We start from the raw sequence: 26,274 nt of genomic DNA on the forward strand, positions 1-26,274 counted from the left end.
GTAGCATTCTGCTAATAGATATTGATTACAGGCAGTGTTTGGAGGCCCAGTGTATGGCAGTGGCCATTAATTATGGCTCTGTAATGATCCATCTACTTGTGTTTGCCAGCATATCCAGTTATAACCCATGCTTGTGGCAACATCAACTATTCTGTTGTTCCCTAATAATTTAACACAAGGTCATTGTCAGCTGGGATGTAAATATTTAACATTTCATATTGAGCACATTTGAGTTTTAGAACTCTTTAAGCATAAGTGAGCTTGGAAATTAAGTTATGCTGATGTTTACATGAAGCTTGTCTTATTAATGCTGAAATGATTTGGAATGTTTTTTGATTGCCTAACTATGTGTATAAAGGAAATATGCAGTCTCTTTGTCTGCTCTGAAACTATGGAGAGCTCTGTGGTGAAAGCAAACTTTGAAATGTCACACTCCTGTCAAGAAAAAATAATTCATTGACCCTTGTCCATAAAAATTGGTGGGAAAATTCACACTTCTGACCAGTCTCTGGATCTCATGTCTCAAAAGTGTGAAGAATGTGATGTTTGAATTCAGCTGTGATGGGTGTTTTGACACCAAAATATTTTACTTTTGCCATATGGCTTCTCTCAATTCTGTACTTCTTTCTCAGTTGCACATCAGCTCTGAACAGCATAGGGTTTGTGGAATCATCCCTTCAAGCTGCAGACACAAAAATGAGCTTTTTTTCCACGTATTTGTCAGTTAGAGACAGTCGTCTAGAATGGTTAACATTAATTTTTTGTAATTGTAACAATGAATGTCTAATATCAATGAAAAGAATAAATGAAATATTTCTGGTGGCATTCATCCTGAAACCAAAGCATGATTAGCAAGCAATTAACTGTCACTGTTATGCCTTTGCCTGACTTTACTGGCTGGATCCCAGGAATACTGACTTTTCCTAGTGGTGAAAAAGATCAAGGGCTTCTCCTGGATGTTGAGTTCAGCTGGCAGAGAACAAATTGTCCTTTCCTGTGACAAGTGTGAAAAGTGACCTGTGGACCTTATCCTAGGCACATAAACCCATAGAGCAAGGACTGCTGAGCTTTTCTGTGCCCACAGAGCTGTGGTGAACACATCACTTTTTGCACTGGAAAGCTTTTAATTTCTCTGGGGTGTGTTGTTACTTTTTTTTTAACATGGACCTCTTCAGGCCACTGAAAATTATTTTCTGTTTTATTTCTCTACATTTGATAACTTAAGAGGAATATATATGCCTATGAAAACTCACGTTTTAATGTGTAATATTTGGGGAAAAGTGCATTTGCTAAGAGTATTGAACACTGTGCTGTTCGTATACACAAAGCCTCTGTACTAGACATGGTAAAATTGCCCAAAGAAGGCACTTAAGTGATTTGTCATAAGATCTCATAAGAGCCTTGGAAATTCTTGGGACAGTTGTAGTGTATATGTGTCCCAGAGAACACATGTCCCCAAAATTCTTGTATTTGTTCAACCCTTGGGAGTTAATTAGTCTTTGGCACTGGCAATTTTTTCTTCTGTGTGTTTAAAAAGGTTCACTTGTACCTCAAATAATCTCTTGGTTCAAGTTTGACAAATTATTAGGCCAGGTAAACTTGATGTCCAAAGTATTAGCAATATATGCAAGTATGGATTGAAGATTTAAAAATAATTTTATGAGTTACTGAGAGTTTAATCTAATGATTGTGATTTCTGAATTTTCTGACAGATAACATCGAGGTGAGATGCAAGACAAGTGGAGTGGAGGGAACCACTAGATCAGGTTCAGTAATAACCTTTTCTGCTTTACTGTATATCTACATTTGATCAGATAAATGTGCTTACTAACACAAACAGCTAATCCCTTATATTGATCTGATGTGAATAGATTTAATTTCTTTGTTGTTGAAACAGAAATATTCCAATAGGAGGTTTTAGTGTGCTGTTTACACAGGGGAAAATCTGTAAACACCCATGGTCTTTTTGCTGTCTGAATGTTTCTGTTGTTACTGTAGGGCACATAAAACCATAATAATTGTGGAATGGTGAAAGCTAATCCTTATCCTGGATGATTGCAGTTAAAATCTTTCTTTCCAGCACATATTTACGTCAACTTTTATTATGAATTCATGGTTCCTTGATGTGCATTTTCTTGACCATTATTTATCTCACTGGCACAGGCTGATTATTTTATCTGTTGCTTTACTTTTATTTCAGTGCCAGACTGGGTTAGATCACAGAGCATGCAGATGTAGTTGTCAGTGCTTTGGGTTATGTGACTTCAGAGTAAGATTGTCATCACTGCTTTGAGAGAACATAAATCTGCTTTTTTAACTGGGTCAGTTTCTTGGGGAAGTGTAGTAATTAAAAATGACACTTGTGACCTTCTGTTGAATTTGTTCTGTTGATTTCATTTCCATTGAAGTTGTTGCATTCTGGTACAAGGAACCAGTGTCACTGGCTAGGTCAGATGGATTTTGAAATTAATAGGACTGTGGTTAGGATTTGCTGTAGGATTTTGGTGGCTGGCATAAATTGCAGGCTCTGTTCTGGGGAGCTGGGAAGGGAGAATCCCTTCTAGAACTTGACAAGCAAATTTGTGTGCTGAAGATATACAAGTAGCTAGGTAGGGATTTGCTCCTGATGAAGTCTTAGCAAGACTTACCATAAAACTGTGATATTTTTATTACCTGACGTCCTTACAAACATTTTTATATTTTTTTTCTCTCAAGATGAAGCAGAATTTAAATCTGCATGGCTTATGTTAGAAGAATATAATTGCATTTTTGATTCAAGGTATGTGATGAAATAAAGGAGTGTGGGGCAAGAGGACCATGTACTCAATTACTGTGTCCTGAGCAGAAGTAAACAGTGTGGACTGTGCTCTCAAGAGTGGGGAATAAAACTGTGTAACAAGTGATGATGGTCTGGCACCTGTAAAGCATCACAGCTGAAGTTTCTTGATTAAAATATTTCTGAGAAATAAATCAGAAATAGCTAGATATTCTGATACTCTAAATATGAGCTTTGGGCTCTTAGCTCAATGAAAATGTTATAGAAAGAGGTTGCTGAAGGTTTTTGAGTTATTTTGGACTCATTTGGGGTTTTAGTGGTTTTTTTTTTCTTTTTCCTTTTTTGGGGCTTGTTTTTAACATAGATAAACCTTGTCTATAAAGAGGTGGTGTTTCAAGGCAGAATTTTTTGTCTCCAGCCCTTGCCCTGCTGTTCCCAGGCACCAGATTATGTTGGCCTATGGCATAAATAGGGAGACATGATAAAGAGCCCAGAAATATGAGTTCTGCAGAATCAGCTGTATATTGAAAGTCTTCTGAACTTGAGATCAGGCTCCTAAAGATAGATTTCAGCTGTGATTGTTGGAGACAGAGAAATATAAATGGGCTCTTTCTGCTGGTGCTTGTCACATGGGACAGTCACTCTTTGTGTAAGAGTCTGTGTGAGCTTCACTTACTTGCCTTTTTTTCTGGCTTTTGCCTCTCTGCTTAAGAATAAAGCTTCAAATTTTAGTACTTGCACTGTGAAAATTGTTAGATATATTTAGTTACAGTGAGCACTCTTCCAGGGCCTTATTTATTGGGACAGAATGAATAGAAAGCTGTTGTTTATATCTATATTCCCTGATTACTCTTACTAGCATGCCAACTATCTAATGAAAAACTGCCTTGTGAACTGTTGGTTTATTTATTTATTTCGTGAACAAAGCCTGGTGTGCTCTTATGGTTCCATAGGGGTAGGCAAATATACTGTAAGTGGCATTAATCAGAGCTCCAGCTCTGTCTTGTCTTTAACCCCACCTGTGGGAATAATGCAGGACTTTGTTGTCTTCCCCACTTCCCATCTGTCTTTATTATTAATTTGCACAGTAATAGTGGATGCTTATTAGGTTGAAATTGGAAAGGAAGAAATCCAGTACTTAAGTTTATAAAAAGGCAAGCTCTGTGACTAATATTTTTTTTCTTTTATAAAGCGGTGCTTGCATTTATCTAGAGTGAGAGAAAAAACAGTGGAGCCTGTATGGAATGAAAAAGGAAGTTTCCAGTCCCTTCTACACATCCAAATGTTCTCACCATAAGAGAAGCCTTCACTGTAACAGATCTAATTTTGCCTGAGTTATATTTATCCATTGGGTTGTCTAGTTGTGCTAAAGCATCTTTAAGGACAAGGTGGTAAACCTCTGACTAGCTTCAAGTATGGCAACTGTTGATGATTTTTGAGTTGTACTAAAGTTTGGCGTAGGCAGTATTCCTTGGCACAAGGAGGATGAGTGTTGATAAACCTGTGTTTAGAACCTAAATGTTCCTTTCAATGTCATGTATGGATGCCCTTCCTTTTGATTTAGAGGCAATTTAGTTTAGTTTTCACAAAGAAAAACCACAAATTAGTAACAGTGTACTGAAGTCATTAGCTGACAGCCTCAATTAGCATAGCAAACAAAATGCGGAATAAATACAGGAAGAGTAAGACTGACTTAGCCTTGAATTTTCTGCTGTGTCCATATTACTGTGCTACAAGGCTTCATTCAGTAGACCTGACAGACAACTGGAGACTTACAATGTTAAAGAATAAATTCCATTTTAATCCCTTTTGGGGAAAAAAAAGCCACCAACTTTTGGAACTGAGATAGTAATTAGGCTGAAGCAGTGTAGATTAGCCCCACTTAATGTGGAATTTAATTACCTGAAAGCAATTAAATTAACATGGAGTCTGTTCAGCTTGGGGAAGGGTTTGAGTATAGGGATTTTTGGCAAAAATGTTAATGCTGTCTCTGGGCTATAACTTGGTAACTTTACATAACTTCCTTTTGCAGTTTGTCATCCATTCAAAGGCAACTTGTTTTCTTTAGTGAAATAGGTCGTCTTGGTAGGAAAAAGTCAAAACTGGCTGGATTGAACTTTGGTTCCTAGTTAGCAACAACCAGGCAGATAAAATAACATCCCCTCCTTTATTACATTTGAGAATTCCAGCCCTTTGCTTCCCTCATCTTGTTTACTTCCTCTTCACTACCTCTGGGAATTGCCAATAACTGCAGCACAGCTACCAGGGAAGCAGTTTGTCTGGGATTAAGGAAGAGGTTGAGTCATTTTTCCTCTGAATTCTGTCAAGATTCACAAGATGCACAGGGCATCCACCTGTTGTGGGGAGGAGAAAGCTCTTTGTGGTGTCCTGATCAATTTTTCACCATGGTTAAAGGAGGAAAGACACAAAGGCACACAGGTGTCAGGAAGGCACTGGGCAAAACAAGTCCTCTTTGTATGAGAGGTGCTGAATTTTTCATTTGAAGAAAGGATAGGAATGAAGGAATCCAGGATTTAGTGGTCTGGTGCTACCATCCTTTGTGCGGTGGAGAAGAGGACATTGTTGGTCACAGAGTGGCCCTAGTTGTAGACAAGGTGAAGGTTTGGTGTCAATCTGGCGTTTCTTGGGAGAAAGGGCCAGTCCAATGCTGCCTGTTTGCCCTGGCTGCAGCTTTTTGGAGAGAGGCTGCTGCTTGGAGAGAGGTTGTCTCAGAGCAGCTGCACAGGAGTCCTTCAGTGCCTTGGGCTCCTCCTGCAAGTGCAAGCCCAGCCTTGGCAGGGGCTGCTGCTGCAGCTGCTGCAGGGCTGGTAGAGCATGGGGTATCCCTCTCATTTATCACTGAGCAGGGGAGGCTGATGGGCCATGCTAGGACGCATGATTTCTGATTTTTCAAGCTGATTTCATGTCCACTGCCTGACTTTGAGAAAAGAAATTGGTGCTGAAAACGCCTTGCTTTGGTGGGTATTAGGAGGGATCGTGCCATCACTTCCTCCTTCAAGAAACCCAAACCCACAGTGCTGCTTTAGTTGCTTTTTGCTATTTGACTGTGAAGTAGAGGACATTGCATTTTTTGTGGCAGCTTTAGTTTCCAAGTGTGTTGTGTCAGGGTCTTGAGAGTCTTTTAAACTTGTGACTTGTGTTTTCTGCTGGCACAGTAGTTTTAAATGTGACAGTAAAGAGTAGTAACATTTTAAGTTGGAAATGCCTTTGGAATGTGGTTTGGGCATATATTTTTCAAAGGAGTAACACAAGTTCAGATTTGTGTTTCCAGTGGTAGACCATTTTGAAAGACTGCTCAGTTTATGGATAATATTTCCAAGTTTTTCCTGCTAGGTTTTCACTAAGCAGGTTAATGGTGTGTATTACTCAGACAGATTGCAGAGAAAGTGCAAAGAGACCCAAAGAGATCTGGTCATCCTTAACTTACTGTGAAACTGTTTGCGTGCTGGTGGCTGCATGAGTGAAGTTGGGATTTAAAGGGAAGGAGAGAAGAACTGAGCCCAGCTGGCTGTGCCTTTCCTCAGAAGGTGACTGCACTCTTGTACACAGACCATGAACGAGAAGTGGCGGTTGTAATCTTCCTCCTTAGCCTCTTACATGTCCAGTCAGGAAAGGCAAAGGCTATTCTATAAGTCAAATTCTGACCTGGATTTGAACAATGGGCTGATAGTCCTGACCTCTTTCTTGTTCTCCCTTTTTCTTGGAGGGGAAGGAGCTAGAACCCTTGGGATCCATCTGTTTCAATGCCTGTTGACTGCAAAAACCTGCTGTGTTGGTGGCTTTGCAGTGTGCTGTGCTCACAGGACACTGTGGGTGAAGGCTTAACCTGGCACACCCTTCTGCAGAGTCTTTAGGGCAAAACAGGCAGGCAAAGGCTGCCTTTGGAGGGATTTGGGGTTTGTTTTGCCATTGCTGATAAATCTGTTCTGCAGTGTGTTCGTTGTGCTGCGAATGCAAGAGCGGATGTTTTGATTTGAAAGGGAATCTTGTTTATAATTCTTCAGTATAAACAAAGTGTGGGGAGGAAGCCTTACTGGAAAGCACAAGAGCCTTCCTAGACCATCTTCTGGTTCAGCAAGCAGTACCTCTCCTGGTGTTTTGCATCAGTGACAATGTATGTGTATATGTATTGTTAGAAGGGCTTCCAAAGGGCCCTTGCTGCATGTGGGTGTGTTTGTGGTTCTGTCATGCAAACCATGGGATATTCCAGCTCTGCCCTCCTCCAGTTTAAGTTCCCAGCCTGCCTCTCTGTGCCCCTGTGAGCTGCTGGCTGGTGCAGGGAGTGAGGCTGGAAAATGATAGAGCTGTCTTCTCACCTCACTTTCCTCATAAATGGCATCAAATGCTAATTGCTGTTCATTCTGCTCTTCAGCAGGAGCAGAGTGATACACAGCTAGGGTTTGCTTTTCCCCAGGGTGCCGTGGGTGTGACTGATGGATCAGAGCCAGAAGAATTTGGCAAAGTAGCCGACTGTAAAGGGAATAATCTCTTTTTCCTGATGATGGATGGCACTTAGAAAGCAGCTGAGCCTAAAAGCCATTTCTCATGCTAAGGCTCTGCAATGTGCAGGTCAGCCATTGAGCGAATGCAAGCCTTCAAAATGAGAGCTAATAGCTTGGCAGGTTATGCCTGACAAGCGGCAAGTGATTTGCTTTTAGTTCTTTAGTGTGTGGGGCTTAGTAGGTTTTTTTTTTGTGGCTTGTAACATTTAGTAATTCTAATATTTTTCTATTAGATGATCATCTGTTTCTAAGTTCAGAAATATTTTAAAGAAAACATAGTTAATATGGAAGCACATTTTCATACTCAAATACAGTACTTTTCTATAATATTTAAAAAATTATTTCTATTTAACTGCTGCACCTGCAGCAGGTTAAGAATATAGGATAAAAAAATACATTTCAGCCCAGCAGTTGTTAAAATACTGGACCCTCACTTTACTGTGGAGCAAATTGACAGCTACCTGGGACAGAGAATCATGTGTTGCTCCCAAATAAATGGTCAGGGAGTTGTGGAGGGGAGATTTGAGAGGAAAATCCATAATGGAGTGAAGGTAGATTCATAGAGCATAACAGTAGGAAAAGACAGTTGTCTAATTTGACATACAACATTCATAGCTCTTGGAGAGCTGATGTTGTCATATTTACTGCTGACTTGGTAAAAGAAGAATGACATAACTTCTATATGGAAAGTCTAATAATCATAAAGTGTCTACATGTGCAACAAAGTCCCAAACAATTGTAAAATGTGGATTTCTCTCCTAGGAGATAGGCCTGTGAGACTCAGTATGTGTTGCTCTGTGAATACAGGCAGTTCTAATCTTTGAACTGCGTGTCAAGTGCTGCGCTTTTCTCTTTGAAGCTTCAAGTTTTAAGAACTGTTCTCTCTACAACCAGATAAGTGCATTATTCAAAACACAGACTTCACAAATAGGTTTTGTTAGATTGTATTCATTAAGCAGCAGCATCTTGACAATAAGTACTTTCAGTGTGTCTGAAACTCCTTGTGTTTAGCAATTCTCATCTGTGATGCTTGAATTGATTTTTTTAATCACCAAGCTGGAGTTCTGTTTTACAGGAATGTATTGACACAGTAATTATAAATGCAAAGTTTTCATCTTTATTGTAATAAAAGTTTTATTATCCAGTATTTGAAAGAAATGTTTTCCACAACAGACGGATTCATATCTTGATACACATGTGCACTCTGTGCAGTTTTCCCAAGAAGGTTTCAGCTTAGTAGTGGCTTAATAAAGTATTCAGGTGAAGTAGGACTCTCATTTAGACTTCCAGAGCAGCCAGAAAGGTGAATTGTAGCATGAACTTCCCTCACAGTTTGAATTCAATGGAACTGAATAAGGTTCTTAACTTGTTGCACATTAGTTCAGTACAGGGTGGGAATCTGCTTCAAATGCCTTCTTCTATTTTATAAAGTTAATTATAGAGTGTAGGAGTTAAATACTTCTATGATCCTTGGAAGAAGGGTTTGTTTAGATCTTACTTTGAATTTGCAAATACATTCCTGCTTCTTTTGATGCTCTATATCTCAATGTTATGAGAGACAACTAAAACTCTGTTGCAAGGTGTTGGTATCCTCTTGTAATAGTGATGTGATCAAATCCTGTGTAAGACTAGGCTGTTTGCATCCAGAAGGGGTTTCTCCCATCTCAAATAGTTGTGGAGTAACTAAATAAGCAATTTTTTTGGGGAGATCAGAAAGAGAATGTGGATATGAAATTGTTTTGTACCTGTGGTGGGAGGTTATCAACTCTAAACTTGATTAATGGGAAATAAATTGTGGAACAAACAGTAGATTGCTTGCAACATGGATGTCAGATTCATGTAGCAATAATGTGTATATTAGTGTTTTATATGCAAAATATTGTGTTCTCTCTTAAAATTTAAAAAGTAGAGATCTAAAATGTTCAGGGTGATGCTTTTGCTAAAATTTATCCATCCGGTTTAGGTTGGACCTTTGGCAAAATCTTTCTTCTTTCTTTCTGTGTCTGAAAGAAAGACATAGTTGCACTTTTACATTTTAAGCAAGAGCTGGAGCAACAGATGGATGATGGAATATGCAATTTCTGCTTGACTTAAGTTTACAAGACTGTTTAGAATTGCTCTCTGATTTTTGAAGAGGTAACAAACCCAGTGCATGGAAAGAGGAATATGGAGTGTTCCTGCTGCATTGTCATAACTCTACCTCTTGGTAGACTGATGCTCCAGACTTTGTGCCAAAATTGTGATATATTGTTCGATCAAGCAGTTAACAAAACATTTTATTACCCCATGAAGCAATGGAGTGACATAAGGCATGCAGTTTGCTAGTGCACGTGGCATTGCCATGCTATTGTTTAGTGTGCTTTGGTTTATGAATACTTCCTTGTTTTTATAAACTCAGGGGTTGCTGGCTACTGCTATCTTCCAAGTGGTGACTTAGCCAAAAATTAGCTAAGGATTATGAAAATAACTCTTTCGTTTTGCCTTTATTTGTACCTGATGCTTTCTGCAGATGTTTCTGTTGTTTCCGATATTAGATCTGACTCAAGTAAGAAGCATGAATTGTTTGGGAGTTGCAATGAATATTGTTTGGAAATACTCCTTAGTCATTTTCTGTGGTGTCTTGGTATGGCTGGCATCTTTCCTGGCTATGATTGTGTGTCCACATTCAGAATGTGACAGCCCCAAGCTGCTGTTCCTGCAAGTTCTATGAGGTTTTTTTCATGGTGCCAGTTTTTTTAACCAGTCTTCATTGTGACTCTTCCTGGACAGTTATGAGGAAAGAATAGGATGGCTTTTAACAAATTTCTTTTTTGAGACTTTAAAAAGTTGCCTTGCTTACAAAGAGTGAGTGATTGGTTGCCCCTTGCCTCTTGTGCAAGAGGGGCATTTGTCTTGCTGTGCAATGTCTGGCAAAAACATACTGAAAACATACTGACATGTAACAGAAAAGGGCAATAGTGCTTTGTCCAGTATTTTTCTTAACAGGAATACCCCTTTCTTTCTATTTCTGTGGAAAAAAAAAAAAAAAAAAAAGTTGATCTCTGACAAGCTTTAAATGTGTCCTGGGTAGCCAAGGTGTAAATTTGGGCAAGACAAGGTAACAGGAGACTGCTGCTGCACAGCATGGACCCTGATCAACCACTCACAGTGATGCCTCAAGCAGTTTTGGGAAGGATGGCATTTAAAAAGATAGCTCATTTGGTTTTCCTTCCAAGTGAATAAAGAATACTTAGGAGCTGAAAAAATTGGTATCTTCCTAATAACTATGCTAACTTTGTGTCTTCATTGTATTGCTGATGTGTTTTCTGGGACTTGGCCACACCTGGAGGAGACACCACTTAGTACTTTATTTCTTCTCCATATTGTAGGTCTCTGCTCATGCAGTAGTAGGAATGATAGGAACATGAACAAATCTGTTTATTTTACTGATCCTCTCTTATCAGAGTAATTGCTAAATAAGTGTTGCTGTAACTGCAGTAGTTTAAGTCACTTAAGTTTGGCATCTGAGTCTTCCAAACTTCTTGTCTTCCCTTTCACAGCTCCTGGAGATAATCAAACTTAGGGAAATAAAGGATGAGCTTTTTCTTTTTATTGTGGTAAAGAGAAGGCAGAATTAAAATTTCAGGAGTACCTTATTAAACAAATTTTTTAGGCATGGCTTGTCAAGAACTTAAGTGTACAAAAAGGGCTTGCCCAACATGCACTTAGAAACCCCATGCTGCTGTATTGGGAAATACTCCTGTTAGAGGCAATTAAGAGGACACATGTAAAACAGTTCCTTTCTTTCTCAAGGATGTGTACTCACCATCATAAAAGATGCCATGCATTATGGAACTTGAAATTCCAGAGGTGGTAATGAAAAATAAAAATGGGCTGCTAATCCAGTTTGCCTCTTCTTGAATTTCTTTACAGGTTAAAGGTTCAGTCAAAATGTTTTTTTTGTGTGGTTAGAGTTGCTAGAGGCTGAGTTGGAGCTGAAAATCTACAGCGTGTCAGTACCCAGTGGAACAGCTCTGTGTGGCACAAAGTTTATTTTAAGAGCCCTGTATCAAAATTCTTCAGGCTCATCAGTTGTTCTTGCCCTTGATGTACACTAAGACTTTAATAACAGCTATGGAAATACTCTTCTGAGAAACGTTGTGCTTCCAAACCTAGGAGCTTTGATCTCTTTCAAGATGTTCTGAGAAGGGACTGGGAATAGTGGAAGGAGAGGAGAAGCCAAGCAGTGCTGCTGTGGGAGTGTACTTCCATGGCTCACTAGGATTAGCACTGTCCCTGCTGTTCAAAGAAACCAGCAGCCTGAAGGCTGCAGTCACAGTATGTGTGGTTTTGTTTTGATAAAAGATACATGATCTTCTCTGGCTTGCTTGAATGAAGTTTAATAGGATCCAGCATCATCCAGGTGAATGCATCTTGGCTGCTGCTTCCATTAAAAACATTTTATGTCTAGCCTCCTAGGTGGTATGTTTCATGCTGTTTAGTTGCAAGATCTTTGTGTCCTGACAAAATAAAAAAAAAAATAAAAAAGGAAGTCTGTATTCCAAAATGTTCCTCTTGTTTTTTAACCAGGGAAGTGGAAGTGGTTTTCTGATAGAAAGGAATAAGGATTTTCAGCTAAGCAGAAATATACTACAGCCACTTTGTGTCTGACAGTATATTATGGCATACTTGACAATGTTGGAAGCCAAAGAATTTGACTTATCGTTAACGCACAGCTTGTTTCTCTCAAAATACAGCTTCTGTTTCTGTCAACTTTACATAAAAGGAGTTAAATGAAACAGGTGAGTTCCAGCAGATGGTACCCTGACTGTAATGGCATGCAGAAGATACCTGTTCCTGTCCCAGAAGTGTTTCTTTACCTGGTTTTTGAGCAGTTGTGTGGTTTACTGTCTTCCAGAAGATCTGGGGCTTTTTCAGGCCCATAGAAATGAATGTGAGGTACTCTGATGTGTCTGGGTATGTTGGTGTCTCTCTGAATTACAGTTTTGTGGTCTTTTCAGTCACTGCTGTCTGAAATTATGGTTCTCTAAGGAGGCTGCCCTCTGTGACACCTGTGAGTCTCAGCTGGAGGTGCATCATTGTTTTGTGTTAGTGAGAGATGGGGAAGGATGGGAGAGAAAATGAGGTGAAATGGAAATAAAGTAGATTGTTTTTGCTTTCTCTCCATCCTAATGAAGTTGCATTTTAAAATACAGCCATGACCATGATGCCTGCTTACACGGTTCTGGAGAACATACAGTTGTATGACTGTAGAAAAGAGCCATAAAAATGTGCAGAAGATTGACAATTAGGGACTTAATGCTTTTCAGAAAGAGCAATTACAAATGCCTTTATTGTATAGGAAAACAGCAGGTATTGATGCTTGTGTTCATTTGCAGGGAGACACATAACAAGTATCAATCACTAAAACAGATGCTTAATAACTGGCTTTGGAGGTGAGGCATATGTTTTTGACAATGAAGATGATTCATCTTTTGGACAAGCTACCATTTGGGAAAACATTGTAGCCATCCATTGAGATGTTGAAATTGAAAATGTAAGTTTTTGCTATAGCTTTTCAAAGGTGGAAATCCTTCCTAGATGAAATTTAATGGCCTGTGACAGGTGCAGCAGGTAATTTTGGTCATGAAATTTAGAAATGCTCTGCCTTCCTAGCTTAGCATTCTGATGTGTTGTTGTCTGTTCCATCTGGAGCAGTATCTTTCACTTACACTTCAGAAAAAAAAGCAGTGATGTTGATCTAAGGGTCCAAGAGAGAAACTCCCAGAACACTTTCACTGGTCACTTATTGGCATTGCAGAAGCTTCTTCCTTCTTAGGAAATATCTTGAATAGGCAGCTTCTCTTTTATTTGTGCTTCTTGATTTTTTTTCACATAGTTCAAAACTCAGTAACTTCCTGTGGTAGTGTTTTAGAAAAGAGACATTTCTTTGGCTTTTGACAGGTGTGGATGCAGTTTGTCCTTTTTCTTGTAATAAGCTATATTAGAAACAAGATTTTGCATTTAACTTTCTGATAGTTCAACTATTAATCATTTATGTTTTTCAGGCTGTACTCGAATATTTTGATGCCTTCACCAATGCTTTGAGTTGGACTCCTAGTGTAATTCCTGTAGCATTGAATTCTTTGTATTGTGGACGCTTCTCATTTATTGTAAGGTTGACAGCTCAGCTGTAATCTTTAAAAAGGACCTAGGAGATCGAGGGGATAGAAATCTTCCCAATTTTTTTGTGTCGTGGTTCATTTCATTCCCCACTGTGTGCATTTTGATGTAGTATCAGAGGTAGTGTTTCAATTCCTTTAGCTGAGATTTAGCAGCAGAACTGAGCACGCTGGCATGGTGGCTGTGACTTGACAGACTGCTTTCTTCCCATTTCACTTTGTTACATGCCTGCAATCCTTGTCAGGAGAGTGTGGATCACAGGTGCTAAGTGGGAGATGGGCAGCAGCTCAGGAATTGGGCACAGGAATTTTCCTTTTGAGAGGAGTTCCCCGAGACAGCAGGACTCCTGGCAAGTGCTGCAGAAAGGCACAGCTCCCATAAAGTGATGGAAGGAGCAGTGAAGAGAAAACCCCCAGAGACTCCGTAAGGAAAAGAAGCAGCTAAATTAATCTACAGAGTGACAAACCTGCTGTGCCCAAAAGGATTCACTGGCAGGGAACCAGTGGGCAGGGAAAAGGCTCCTTTTTTGGATCACTCACAGTGGATTCTCTTTTCTCAGCTGACTTACAATAACATTCTTTGATCAAACTTAGATTTTTGGGTTTAGCAACCCCTGGATTGTTTTGGTAACTTGTTGTAGGACAAATTCAGCTCCAGTCCAGGCCAGTTTGGAGTTCTAGGAGAGCATCACACAGCAGTGGACTCAAGTGTTAGAGGACTTGGACAGCCAGGTCTGTAGTTGCTGTGGAATGTACTCATGTCAAGAGTTAAAAATGTTAATAGTTGTGTGGAATCAGATTAATACTCTTTGTGCCGTCCTGTATGTGGACTCATTTTCTCCTTTATTCTTTATTGGAGAAGGTAAGAATGAAATAGCACACAGTTACTTTCTTAGTGATGTGTAAGTTAAGGACAACTTGGATCAAAGAAGATTTATTTTGTGCTTAAGGGAACTGGATGGATATTTTTCCCCTATAGCTTTTCCCAGGCACTTTTTGAATGCTTGAAAATTTGGAACATGCAAAACCATGAGCTTTTATCAGTCTCCAAGTTACAAAGTCTGTGTGCTTACATATTGAATACATAGGGGGAATTGTTGCTGTAGTGCTATTGATACAGTTGCCAAACATCAGTACTGTTTAATTTGGCATATGGATTTTAATTGACTTCTGAAGGGGTTAGTGGACGTCTGTTCAACTTTCCAGCACACCAATTGAAATAATTGGTTAATAGTTGGTCCTGGCTGTATGCTGGTTATATAGTGCTAACTTTGGGAAAAAAAAATAAAAGGCATTTTTGTTCCAAGGCATATGACTTCTTTTTGTTCCTGTTAAATCACTGATGTAGAACAGGGGAAGCAGCTCTGAAGTTTTGCTAGTTAAGTACATAGTTAAATGGTGTGTTGCTTCCAGAGAAATGACAGGCAATGTAGGAACTTTCCTGAAGGAAATTGAGCACAATAATGCAAATTTAATGTAATTCCGTTGGGTAGGAAATCTGGTGAATAGCTGAATTGTGAGAGAACAGAGGTACTGTAGTGGCTGTTCAGCTCTTAATTAAAAATCAAAGCAGTCATATATTTTTTCCATTTCTATGTACCATGAAAAATGAACAATTTGTACTTGATTTGTAAAATCCATACCATGTCTTTGTAGGAGAATGCAGAGGGAAGCATGTGACATCTTAGGAGTGACTAAAAAATTTTGTGGGAATTTTGAAACAAATGGATGCTAGAAATCATTTTGATACCTATCAGTGTCCCATATTTTATGTAAGTGTAAGTTTGAACTGGACCTGTTTGAATTCAGAGGATTTGCTGATACAAAATTGAGAGGGTCATACCTGACTTAACTTCTGGAGTATTGGAGTTTATTTGATTTATTTAGTACTTGTCATTTTCAGTCAATTCAATTATCCTTCAAATGAAGCTCCAAGAATTGTATCACTCTAAAAAGATGAAGTATGTGTGCTCCAGGAAAAACTCCAAAACTTGTGTTTTTCTGGTTTGTGCAGGGAGGTTTTTGCAGAAATAGGAGAGAAACGGGCTTGCAGCAGTTTTAGAAGTTTTTTGATATGTGAGCTGGGATATCTAGAAGCCTTAGTTAGCAAATACCTTACCAAAAAGGGAAGTTTGGAAAAGAATTTATTGTAAATGCCAAGATTAGATGCTGCACTCCTGGCAGTTGTCGAGACAGAAAGCAAAAAAAATATTTAGGGAGTCTGTGTTATTGCCACGTCTTCTTTTCTCAGTTGCTGTAGCAGCCATGGGAAGGGAGCAGCAGCTGGATCACATTGGTAGTAGGAGAAAGGAGCTAACTAAAAACCCCCTTGATCTTCAAAACCCTGCTCAGAATGGCTGTACTGAAAGAGAACTTCATGTATAATACAGGAAGATTGCCTTCAGAAGCTTGCCATGCAGAACAGCTTTATGCTGTAATTCCAGCTTTTTCAGCACAATACAAGTCAATGCTTGATCTAACTGGTATCACTTAGGGAAATTGAATGTTCACAGCAACAGTTCTCCCATCTCCTTGTATTTTTGTTGGATCTCAAAGTCAATGTTTCTTGCTGTAAATCTGTTTAGTTTTGTTTATGTTTTCATGCACAGCAAATAGCCTATTTTATTGTGATTATTTGTGGTAGTGGTATAGATTTGATACACAAGAGTGTCCTTTGGGTTCTGTTCTGTTTACAAGTCTGGTTACAAAAAGCCCATTTTGATATGTGGCCACTAATTGGTAAAACTGTGAGCATCTCATCCTATAGATATACCAAATGAAAAGTGGTTTTCAAATTAAGATAACTTTTTAATGATTATCGACATGTATATGTCAATCACTTTGAGAGTTGTTAATTGGAAAAAAATTATCTCTTGGGGTGCAGTGCTTTAGAAGCAGGATTCAGATTATAATTGGCTAGAGGGAAGGGCTTCTATCATCCTCCTCCTATGCCTCAGTTACCTGTCAGGGGAGCTTAAAACCCATGGTTTTTAATGATTTCAGATGACATCCAGGGCATTTCTCACTTAGGGAAGCTGATAACCTGCAGAGGCTTTGAGCTGGTGAGAGGTTTTCATGTCTCGTTCCACCTTGCTGTGGCACATCAGAGTCTTTGCTTTGTTCACCCAACAGCCTTGCTTAGGGCTGGCTCTGTGTTAGCAGCTCTGTAGGAAGTTATCTTGGTTGTAACAGGCTTGGGTGTGGGTGTTTCTGCCTTTAAATTTTAAAAGCTACATTAGTGTTTTACTACAGAATGTAGCCTGGTGAAATGAGGACAGGGGAGCTTTATTTAGGATCCCATATTGGTCTCATGAAAGGTTAGGTAGGGCTTTGGTAGTTTTTGCAGTTCTGTCTTTGCTGGCCTATGTTCTCCCCTGCTGTGGGAAGTATGGCTTAATAGCCAGTAAAGTAAGTTAAACAAGTGAAAAATGTACTATGGGACTCTGAAGTTTTCTTCATCAAAGACTTCACTGTTACAAAATGCTGATTCTATGTTTTGCAAGTCTTTACTAAGTATCTCGTATCCTGGTTTTTCCCCAAGTGTACATATCTTGATGTTTTTGCAGTTGGGCTACATTTCTCTTGGCTGTTACTGTATGGTCATTACTGTGCCCTAAGAGAAGGTCAGCTGCATTCTTTCAGTGTTTTTTGGTTTTTCATACACTTGCAGTCCAGGCTTCTGTGGAGAAACATCTGTTTGCTGTCAGACTATGTGAATACATGCAGTCACCTCAAAACATATTTAAAAATGCTGGCTGTGTTTTTCCTCTCTATGATAAGAATCTGTTATGGTATTGTTCCTGGCTGTTTTGAACAGGTAGAGGTTTGCTCTGTCCACTGCAGGTTTAGGTCTGTTTTTCAAAGCTGAAATGGAAAAATAGAGATTTGGTGTTTTTTTTTGTTTTTTTGTTTTTTTTTTTAAATGTGGTGATTTCCTGCACAATTGCTTACAGCCAAAGATAGAACAGAGATCAGGTGGAATTTTTGGAGGCTTGTGTTGGTTCTGGAGTTTGTTTCCTTGGAAGGAAACAAACTCCAGACAAGCCATGCAAACCCCTTGGAGCTGGGCTTTTGTGGGGCTGCACTGTTTGGTTGCAGTGCCTGTATGACCATCACCTCTCCAGCCCTCTTGGTGGGAACTCTTGGAGTGGTAGGGTTGGAACACTTGGATCTTGGGGATTCAAACTAATGTCTGAATAGTAGAGCAGCTCCATCTGCTCCTGGTTTTGAGTATATATCTTGGTGTATACCTTCTTTTGAGAAGTTTCAGAACTCAAGATGGGATTTTCCCACTTGGCAGTTGTACTTTTGCTCGTTATGTCTGTGCACAAGGATTGTCCATTGTTACAATGAAATACCAGTCTTGATGAAAGTGAATTCAATATTTTGTCTAGCTGAAATTTAGGCTATGTTAGCAAGGCTGTAGTTCTGTAATACAACCTGAGTTATTGTTATACTATTTTTTCTTTTTTTTCTGGTGTATGGTAATACATTTTTCCTCTGGTCATGAAAAAGCAATGCACATCTTAAGGATTATGGCAGAATATCTAGCAACAGACTTAAGAAAAGAAAAGTAGAACTGTCCAAATGAGTCTAGCAGGTTTTTACTGCTCTGTAATATTTATGGGAAAGTGAATGGTTACAGGGTTGAACCTGTGTTTGAAGTAGAGACCCTTGTAACATGCACATGAAAAGGGGTGTTCTTTGACTCTTCTTGCTAGGTGGAAAGTGCTTAATCAGAAAAGAAAAGTAGAACTGTCCAAATGAGTCTAGCAGGTTTTTACTGCTCTGTAATATTTATGGGAAAGTGAATGGTTACAGGGTTGAACCTGTGTTTGAAGTAGAGACCCTTGTAACATGCACATGAAAAGGGGTGTTCTTTGACTCTTCTTGCTAGGTGGAAAGTGCTTAATCAGAAAATTTACCAAATAAAAGAATACCTGATAAACTTTTCATTTCATCGGGAAAGGAGGGATTGATTTAAACCCTAACCTGGCAAGAAGTTGATGGGCTGAAGCTATTATTAACGTAACTCCGTAGAAGGTTACGGAGTGGCCATGCAGGTTTTGAATCTATTTGTCTCCCTATACAGCCAGTACAGCATTGGGAGCTTTTTTTTTTTTTTAACAGGATTGTGTTTGGACTGCATTTAGAAGTAATATTCCCTAATAATTGTTTGCCAAGCATGACCTGATCAGAACTCCACCATAGTGGTGTTGAACTGGAGTAATATGTTCTCCAAAGGCAGCAGTGGCAGTCTGGTGAAGAGCAGGTAATGCAAGGTCCCCTCCAGAAGTTGTGGATTGCTGTATGTATTGATTTCCCATCATCAGTCAGTACAAGCTGATTGCTGCTATCTCAACAGACAGATTTTTAACCAAGAAAACAAAGGAGGGAAAAGTAAAAGGTGAATAAAAAGTAAAAGTAAATGGCTTTGAGTAGGAAGAAAATAGGAGATCAGTTACTGGCTGCAAAATGAGCTCTAGAATCAAGATGATATTTCAGAAAGTTAAATTTACTGAAGAATATAAACAGTAAGAACGCTTAATTTCTGTGAAGATAATTTTCATCCATTTTAAAAGATCAAAACAAGCTTTAGTGATGAAGGAAAATGTTTAATGCTTTTCTCTCCCTGTTTAGTGTGCTGCTTCCAGGACAGGTGAGACTGAATGCATTTACAGTGCTGAATGACCTTGGCCTGTGCAGCCATTGCATCTAAATTGAGGCAAAGCCAAATACTGGGTTTCAACAGGATACATTAGGTATTCACTTGGAACTGGAGTAAGATAAAGTGTGGGGATCAGGTAAGATAAAGATGGAGGATGGCTCACTTTGGTTTGAGTGGGTTACTCAAAACCAGAGAATATCCCTGTGAAATGCAGCTGGAGAGCTGTGCTGCTTTCTTAGAGGTCATTGCTGCAGTGGAGTTAAAGAGGAGGACAGAAGCATTTTTATGTACTCTACATGATCTTCTAACTGTGGAATCTGAAAACAGCCTCCCAGATAGACATAAAAACTACAGGATGCCTCTTCCTTCACCAGAACTCATGGGCTTTCTTGGAGAAGTTGCTTGAGTCCTTGGGGGAAGAGTAACGTATGGCATTTAGTGATACTGTCTTTTAGTCTGCATGGCCGAGTATCTGCACTCAGGTTGCTCAAGGCATCTTTATTAAATGTGTGCAGTGTTAGAAAAAATGTTATACAGAGCTTCTTGTGTGTGGCGTCTAGACTTGGCTTTGCTTGAAACTTTTGTTTGTGGGAGATGTTTAAATTTAATCTTGTTAGTAGATTTGTTTCAGGGATAATTTTTGAGCCTCTTATCTAAAAATTTTTTTCCATCCAATATATTTTCTCACTATGACTTAGGCTTATCTTTGCTTTATGTAATATGGTTTGAAAAACAGTTGGAGAATATCTGGCTTTTAGGTCACTGATTACAGCTCTTGTGGTTGAATGTATTTGGAAAATAAAAATCTGAGAGAGCTTTTAAAAATTCAGATGAAAATTGTACTTACCCACCTTAAATATATTATGCTTGTTAAAAATCTCTATCTGATGATATGGTTGAGAAACCCATCCAAAATACTTCTAAAGAGATAATTGTTCCACATTGTTTGTAAAAGTGTTTTTTTCCATTCTCTTTGAAATAGCTCTATTTTAGTTTAACATATGCAGTGAAGCACACATTATTTCCATCTAGTATAATTTGGTGATTGATCATTAATTGTAGGTTTGTAGGTTGTCAGTCTTGTTTTTTGTATTGCCTCACTTGCCTCTTCCTTAATACTTGTTGACATTTAAAACATATCTCAAGATAGAAATTTCACTTTCTGTATATAACCTTGTCTACCATATTATCACATACAAATGAATGCTGATTCTTAGTTTAAACAGGTGTTTGCCTTGTTTGTCGGGTAATTGTTATGCATCACCTGTGTTGAATGGCAATTAGGGTTTTTCTTAAAATAGAATGTCTCTGTGGCCAGGGCAATTTCAGAAGTTGCCATGGATGCCAGAAATGTTGCAGCTCCAGTGTTCCATGCATAATGCTATGAACCTTGTAGTTTTGCACTTTTGTTCTTTTCTTTCCTGGGTTATTCCTGAAGAACAGGATGAATTACCCAGGATGTGGCTGGGTGGTTCTTCTAAAGTTTTACGCAATCATGCCTTGACCAAGGCAATCTTCTTTAAGATGGGGATCAAGTTCTCTGTGTGATGCTTTTGTGGTATTGGCAAAACTCTGGGATTTGAAGTGAAGCCCATGATCCTCATTCCTGCCATTGCTTCCATCTGCAAGGGCAGTTGTGGTTCATGTCCTGCTCTTGGTTGGGTGCACCATGCCTGTCATTAAGGGCAGTGAGGATAGAGGATATATAATACTATTGTGTCCTATGGATAAAGTGGAGCCAAGAGAGGAGCAACTGAGAGGCTTTAAAAGCCTCATTGTGGAGAAAATACCATTTTTTTTCCAGAGTAATTTATTTTTTGTCACCTTATGCTTTCGGTCCCTGTTTACTTGAGTTTTGTGTTCTTTGTGTGTTTTCTTTTTTTCTTTCTTTGTTTTCTTTCCACTTAGTTTCTTGTGGAATATTTTTTTTCTCCTCAGTTTTATGTTATTACATGATCATAACATGGAACAATTCAATAGAGATTGAGAATTCAGATCCTGTCCACTGTGCCTTGATCCAGAGGAGCAGCTCAGAGCTGTGAGAAAGGTGTCCTGTGTGATTCCAATCTCAACTGAGGTACTCTGAAGTATTAGGGAAATTTAGGCTGTGACTGAAGAGCTGTGCTGAGGTGTGCTTTAGACCCTTACAGGATGGCAAAAGTAATAAAACCAACAGTAGTTTTAAGTATAGTGAAGTAGTGATAAACTTGGTGTTTCAGAGAAATCTAAAGGGGTTCAGTGTTACAGCCCAGCAGAGACTTGGCCATGGGAAGAACTTTAATGTGGGACAGGCTGAAAGCTCAGGTGAAGGCTTTCCTCGAGGAGTACGTGGCACCAGCATTCCCTTTGTCATCTCAAATTACTAAGAGAATCATTCTACAGTTTGAATCATGTAAATTCAGATTTTAGGGAAAGATAGTATGTCAGATTACAACTTCGGATGGTTTTTCTACCTTCAGACATGCACTGTTTTCAGTCTTTCTTAGTTGGCAACAGTGTGTCTCAGCCTGTCCATCCTGATTTGATTTTTATTTGTTCCAAGGCTTAATTAGAAGTGATGTGCTGCTGGAGAGTCTGAAGGTATCGCTGTATCTCATAGAGGAATCTTGTTGGCTGAAATAACTCCCCTAGTCCTTCTTTACATGGTGCTCTTTTTGGTTGTTGTAATGACTGTAAGTTGTTTGTTACTGATCAAATGAACCCTTGATACATATTCATGTGCAGATGGCAGGGGCTCATCTCTGAACCCTGCCAATCCTTTGCAGTTGGTTGAGTGTCAATATGCAAAATTTTCTGGTTTTAATAAGGCGTTTTTGATCAATAATCATGACTATTACTGAGTGTTGACATCACTTTTATTCATGAGTTTTGATAGGAGCACCAATTAAAGTAGCAGCATCTAATGCGTCATTAGAGATAAAATTTATCCTTGGCATGGTTTCTGTACTGTGTGCATTTACTCATATGAGGTGATGGCACTATCAGCTGCTCCAAATGCAACTCTGTATCAATGTGTTCACTATCAATGTTGTGATAAGAGATATCAGTTAGCTGGGATTGAGTTATGTTCAATTTAGAGATCTTAATCTGTTATTTACTGATTGGAAAACTTCAGATTGTTTCAGCTTTTTTCCTAAGTAAACCCAGGACTGAGCAGTTAAAGATTATATTTTGATGTTAAATGCATTTGCTTACTACTTTCTGTCTAGATATAGAGCAAGTGTATTTTATTACTGGGAAGCAATATGTCCATTTAGGAAGTGACTTGGGCTACAATATTTTTGTTGGCAAATTTATTTTCCAGGCATAATGTTCTGGTTTTTTTCTATACCCATTTGAGAGAAGATGAAATCACCATTAATCATGTTTCAAAGGCTGTGATGCTGCAATTACTCTGTTTTATGCAGCTGTGGGCTGTAGGATGTAGGCAGACTGTCATCTGCAACCTGGCCTTCTTAAAGTAATTCCTTATAAATCACAAACATAATCAAACTTTTATCACCAGATAAAAACAATGCTTTTCTTTAAAACTGGCCCCAAATTACTAATCTGTCAGAATGTTTCAATCAAAATTGCCATCTAAACAGGAGGAAAAAAGGCTGTGCTTCCTTAAATCAACTCAAGGCAAGCAGGTGGCAGGCTTACCAAGAGGGGCTTGAATTCCAGTTTTGGTTTCATGGACTACTACATTAAAGAACCTGCACTGAGAAATTGTTGTGTCCAGCTGCTTAAATATAGTCATCTGGCTGTTCCTTTGGGGGTGGGGAGCTGGGGTCAATCATTCCCCTAGCTTTTCAAAGGTTTTAAATAATGAAACTCTTATAAGCCATAGAAAAAAGTTTTTGCTTCCTGAAATGTTTAGGCTTAGTCTGTGATGGCTTGAAGTATGTTTTTAGGCAGGGGGGCTGTGAGGTTGGACATAGGATTGCCTCCAATGTGCAGATGTTTGGAAGTCCAATCAAAAAGAAGTTAGTATACATGATGAGGCTTGTGTTAGCTATTTTAAAACAATCTTATTTACAGTGATTTGGGCTTCAGTAAAGCCTGAAAACCATGGAGGAATGAATTATTAGTGAGTTGAGTAGTTTAATCTAACCACAGCATTGTATTTCTATTTGCATGTTAGTTTGGCGAGCTGGTAATTTTTTGACATTCCTCACTTAGCTTTCAGCTTTGTTTAGTTAAGATACTAAGCATAAAATTATCCTTTTTGAAATATAAAATGTTTCCCAATGCTGGGGTATGAGGGAATCAATTTACTGAAGTCATGTACATGAGGTTCTCTCCCCACACACTTCCTGCGTTGTTTGTGTCTATCCTTCACCTTCCCTGTTTCCACTAGCTCCATTTCCAGCTCTACATGTGTCTTCAGACAATGTTTATAATCACTGTCTTCTTTACTTATTCATGTAGCAGATAATGTCTGGAGTACACACAGAAATCTCTCAGACCAACTGGAGTGTTGTTTGCGGCTTTTTGGTGATTTTAATCTCCAAATGAAATTTGTTAGTGGTGTTTCATGAAAGTTCCCATTAAATGTGTAACAGCTCCTCTGAAATGTTAGATTCCTGGTTTGACACTTATGTGACTTTGCTATCCCTACACCACGTTTCCTGGTCATAGGGATGGATTTGCAGCGTGTCCTTGTGGCACCACTGATGTTCCCTGCAGCAGGGACTGCTGTTTGCTCCAGGAGTGTGGCACATTCTGGGCTGACTTCAGCTGCCTGCATCCATTCTGCAGTCCATATCCATAAGGAGTATTTGAGCGGAATGCAGGCAGTGCTAGGAGCTTGCCAGGCTACAGCAGCTGTATGAGGAAACCATCCTTGCCAAATGGTAAATCCTGCAGTGCCCAGGGTCACAACATAAACCTTTTCTTACAGTGAGGAGGCGCCCTGTGGGAATAAATTCAGCACAGTGCACGACAGTTTTAGAGGCAAAAGCTGCTCTGGGAGACTGAGGTATTTTTCCAAAATGGTCCTGCATGAGTCATTTGGAGCTGCAAGCAATACTATAATTACATTGTAAATTGTACAGAGGAAGGAGTTCTGAGTCCCAACTTCTAAATTGAGAAGTTTGTGTTTCTTGACTGCATAAAAACTGTTTCTGAGCCTTGCGTTGTTCCCCTGTCTCAGTCCCTCTCCAGCTTGGAGTCAGGGAATAGACTAGCTGAAGGAAAGATTGCTTGCCTGCTTTTGTGGCTCTCCTGGATTCAGTACTGCTAAGACCCAGACTGAAGTACACAACACAGAACTTGTGTATTGGTGCACTCTCCATGTGTACACACAGAGGAATGTGTGTTGGCACGTGCACATACTCCCTTCCTAAAGACATCAGGGAAAGTAATTCACTGCATTATGCATTTTTAGAGTGATGTATTGGTGCAGATTTATCACTGTTCTTTCAGTCTCACAAGGCTGTCATGATCTGCTTGAAATTATTTCATCTCATAGATGTTTTGGAGCTGGCATGTGGGTGGGCATAGATCAAAAAAGCTTTTTTTAAAACCTCCTCATGATTTAAAATGTTCCAACAATCAAAGGTTTTGGTTTTTTGGTTTTTTTTTTTTTTACTGATACCATAGGCTTTTTAAAGTTTCTTATCCTGCTGTTGTCTAGCAGCATATAAATCTTAATTGGTCTGGGAATTTTTCTTGTGGCATCTTTTGTAATACCCATTAAAATGCACTGAGACAAGCTTTTGCCTTTGTTTGTAAACAACTATGTCCAGTAGATGTATATCTGCAGATTGGCTTACATGAGAATGAAGGCTCTGTAGGTGTGCAAGGACTGGCTGTGGAGGGAGAACTTGTGTGATCATTTCTTAGATAATGAGCTCCAGGCTTGCTGTTCATTGTAAGGAGCTATGTGTTGGTTGTCCTGGCAGAACTCTGTGGCGTTGTTGTTTGATAACTGGTGTGATTGAATTCCTTGTAAGCATTTTTTGATAAGATTAATGAATGAGCTATAGTAATGAAAGATTTGTATTTGTACGTTGTACTTGCATATCTACAGCTGAATGTGATCCAGTTTCTGTCAGTTTCCCTATTTAACTTGCACTCTCAATTAAATACCAACCACCAGTAGCTGAAAACTCCTTTGAGTCTCCTTCCAGTATTTCCAGGAGTGTTTTGCTTATTTATGAAGCTTGATGTGCTCAGACCCTCTGTTCTTTGTCTCAGGCACAGATGACATACAATGATCAAATAAGAAGTGTAGTACTTTATCTTAATTCTCAAATCTGCATTTTATGCTTTTTCTTTCATGTTTTTATGACAAATTCTGTTGTCCAGCATTCTTGCAGCATGTGCTGTGTCTACGTGGTTGGTTTTGAGTGAGAATAAGAGTAGAACGAGCAGAAAAAACCCACAACAATGTTGCCAAGAAAAACAAGATTCAGAATGTATTGTGTGAAAATAAGATGGGTTCACTGAGTTTTTGTTTGCTGTGGCAGTTAATTCAACGCTGGTCTCACCAGTGGAGGCTCATCAGTGAGTCACATAGAGCTGGCCTGTGCTGAGCAGAATAATTCACATTAGCCAGTGACTTTTGGGAGCTGACTGCAGTTGCCTGTGCTCGTTCCCAGGATCAGTAGGGGAGTCCAAAGGAATGATCTCTGGAGTCCCTCAGCTGCTGACCTGCCAGTGGTGATGCACTGCCTGAATACCTGGGGAGACAAACCAAAATGTGCGGAACTGTAGCAATAAAATTGAATGGTAGCATCCTGGGATATTGCTTGTCTCTCTAGTCCTAGAGACCTTCAGGATATCCCTGGCAGAAATGTCTCTCATGCAGAAGAATTAGGTAATATTCTACTTGGATGTTTCTTTCCTGTCTAAGAGCGACTGCATCTTTAGTCTCAGCTTTGCAGATACTTTATTACCTAAAGTGTGAGAAATTACTATGTCTAATTTGGGAACTTTATTTTCTTTCTCCTTTAGTCTTTTCTTTTTATAGAGTACAATGTGGTTTTGAGCTGCAAAAAGTCATAGCTGGTTTCCCTTGAGAAACACTCTTAACTTCCTGCTCCCTGAATTGACCTTAAGAAAATAGTTTGGCTTAGTGGATTTTGATTTTTTTTTTAATCAGTTGGTTTACTCCCTTTTGTTTCATTGAAAGCTTTTACCACCATGTTGCATACAGTA

The 26,274-nt window shown here is 39.1% G+C and overlaps 1 protein-coding gene across 5 annotated transcripts in view; it reads left to right on the forward strand.

Annotated features, from left to right (window-relative positions):
• Window positions 1–26,274, forward strand: part of GULP1 (GULP PTB domain containing engulfment adaptor 1) — a 143,347-nt gene that overhangs the window by 17,417 nt on the left and 99,656 nt on the right. For 4 of the 5 annotated variants that reach the window (XM_059475773.1, XM_059475775.1, XM_059475777.1 and 1 more), the window contains exon 2: window positions 1,713–1,766. The exons of the other annotated variant lie outside the window; for it this stretch is intronic. The gene's annotated coding sequence lies outside the window, so the exon portion shown is untranslated. The remainder of the gene's footprint in view (window positions 1–1,712; window positions 1,767–26,274) is intronic. 5 annotated transcript variants of the gene reach the window in all.

The sequence above is a fragment of the Ammospiza nelsoni genome, chromosome 7 (genome assembly GCF_027579445.1).
Source record: "Ammospiza nelsoni isolate bAmmNel1 chromosome 7, bAmmNel1.pri, whole genome shotgun sequence".
Classification (NCBI taxonomy): Eukaryota; Metazoa; Chordata; class Aves; order Passeriformes; family Passerellidae; genus Ammospiza; species Ammospiza nelsoni.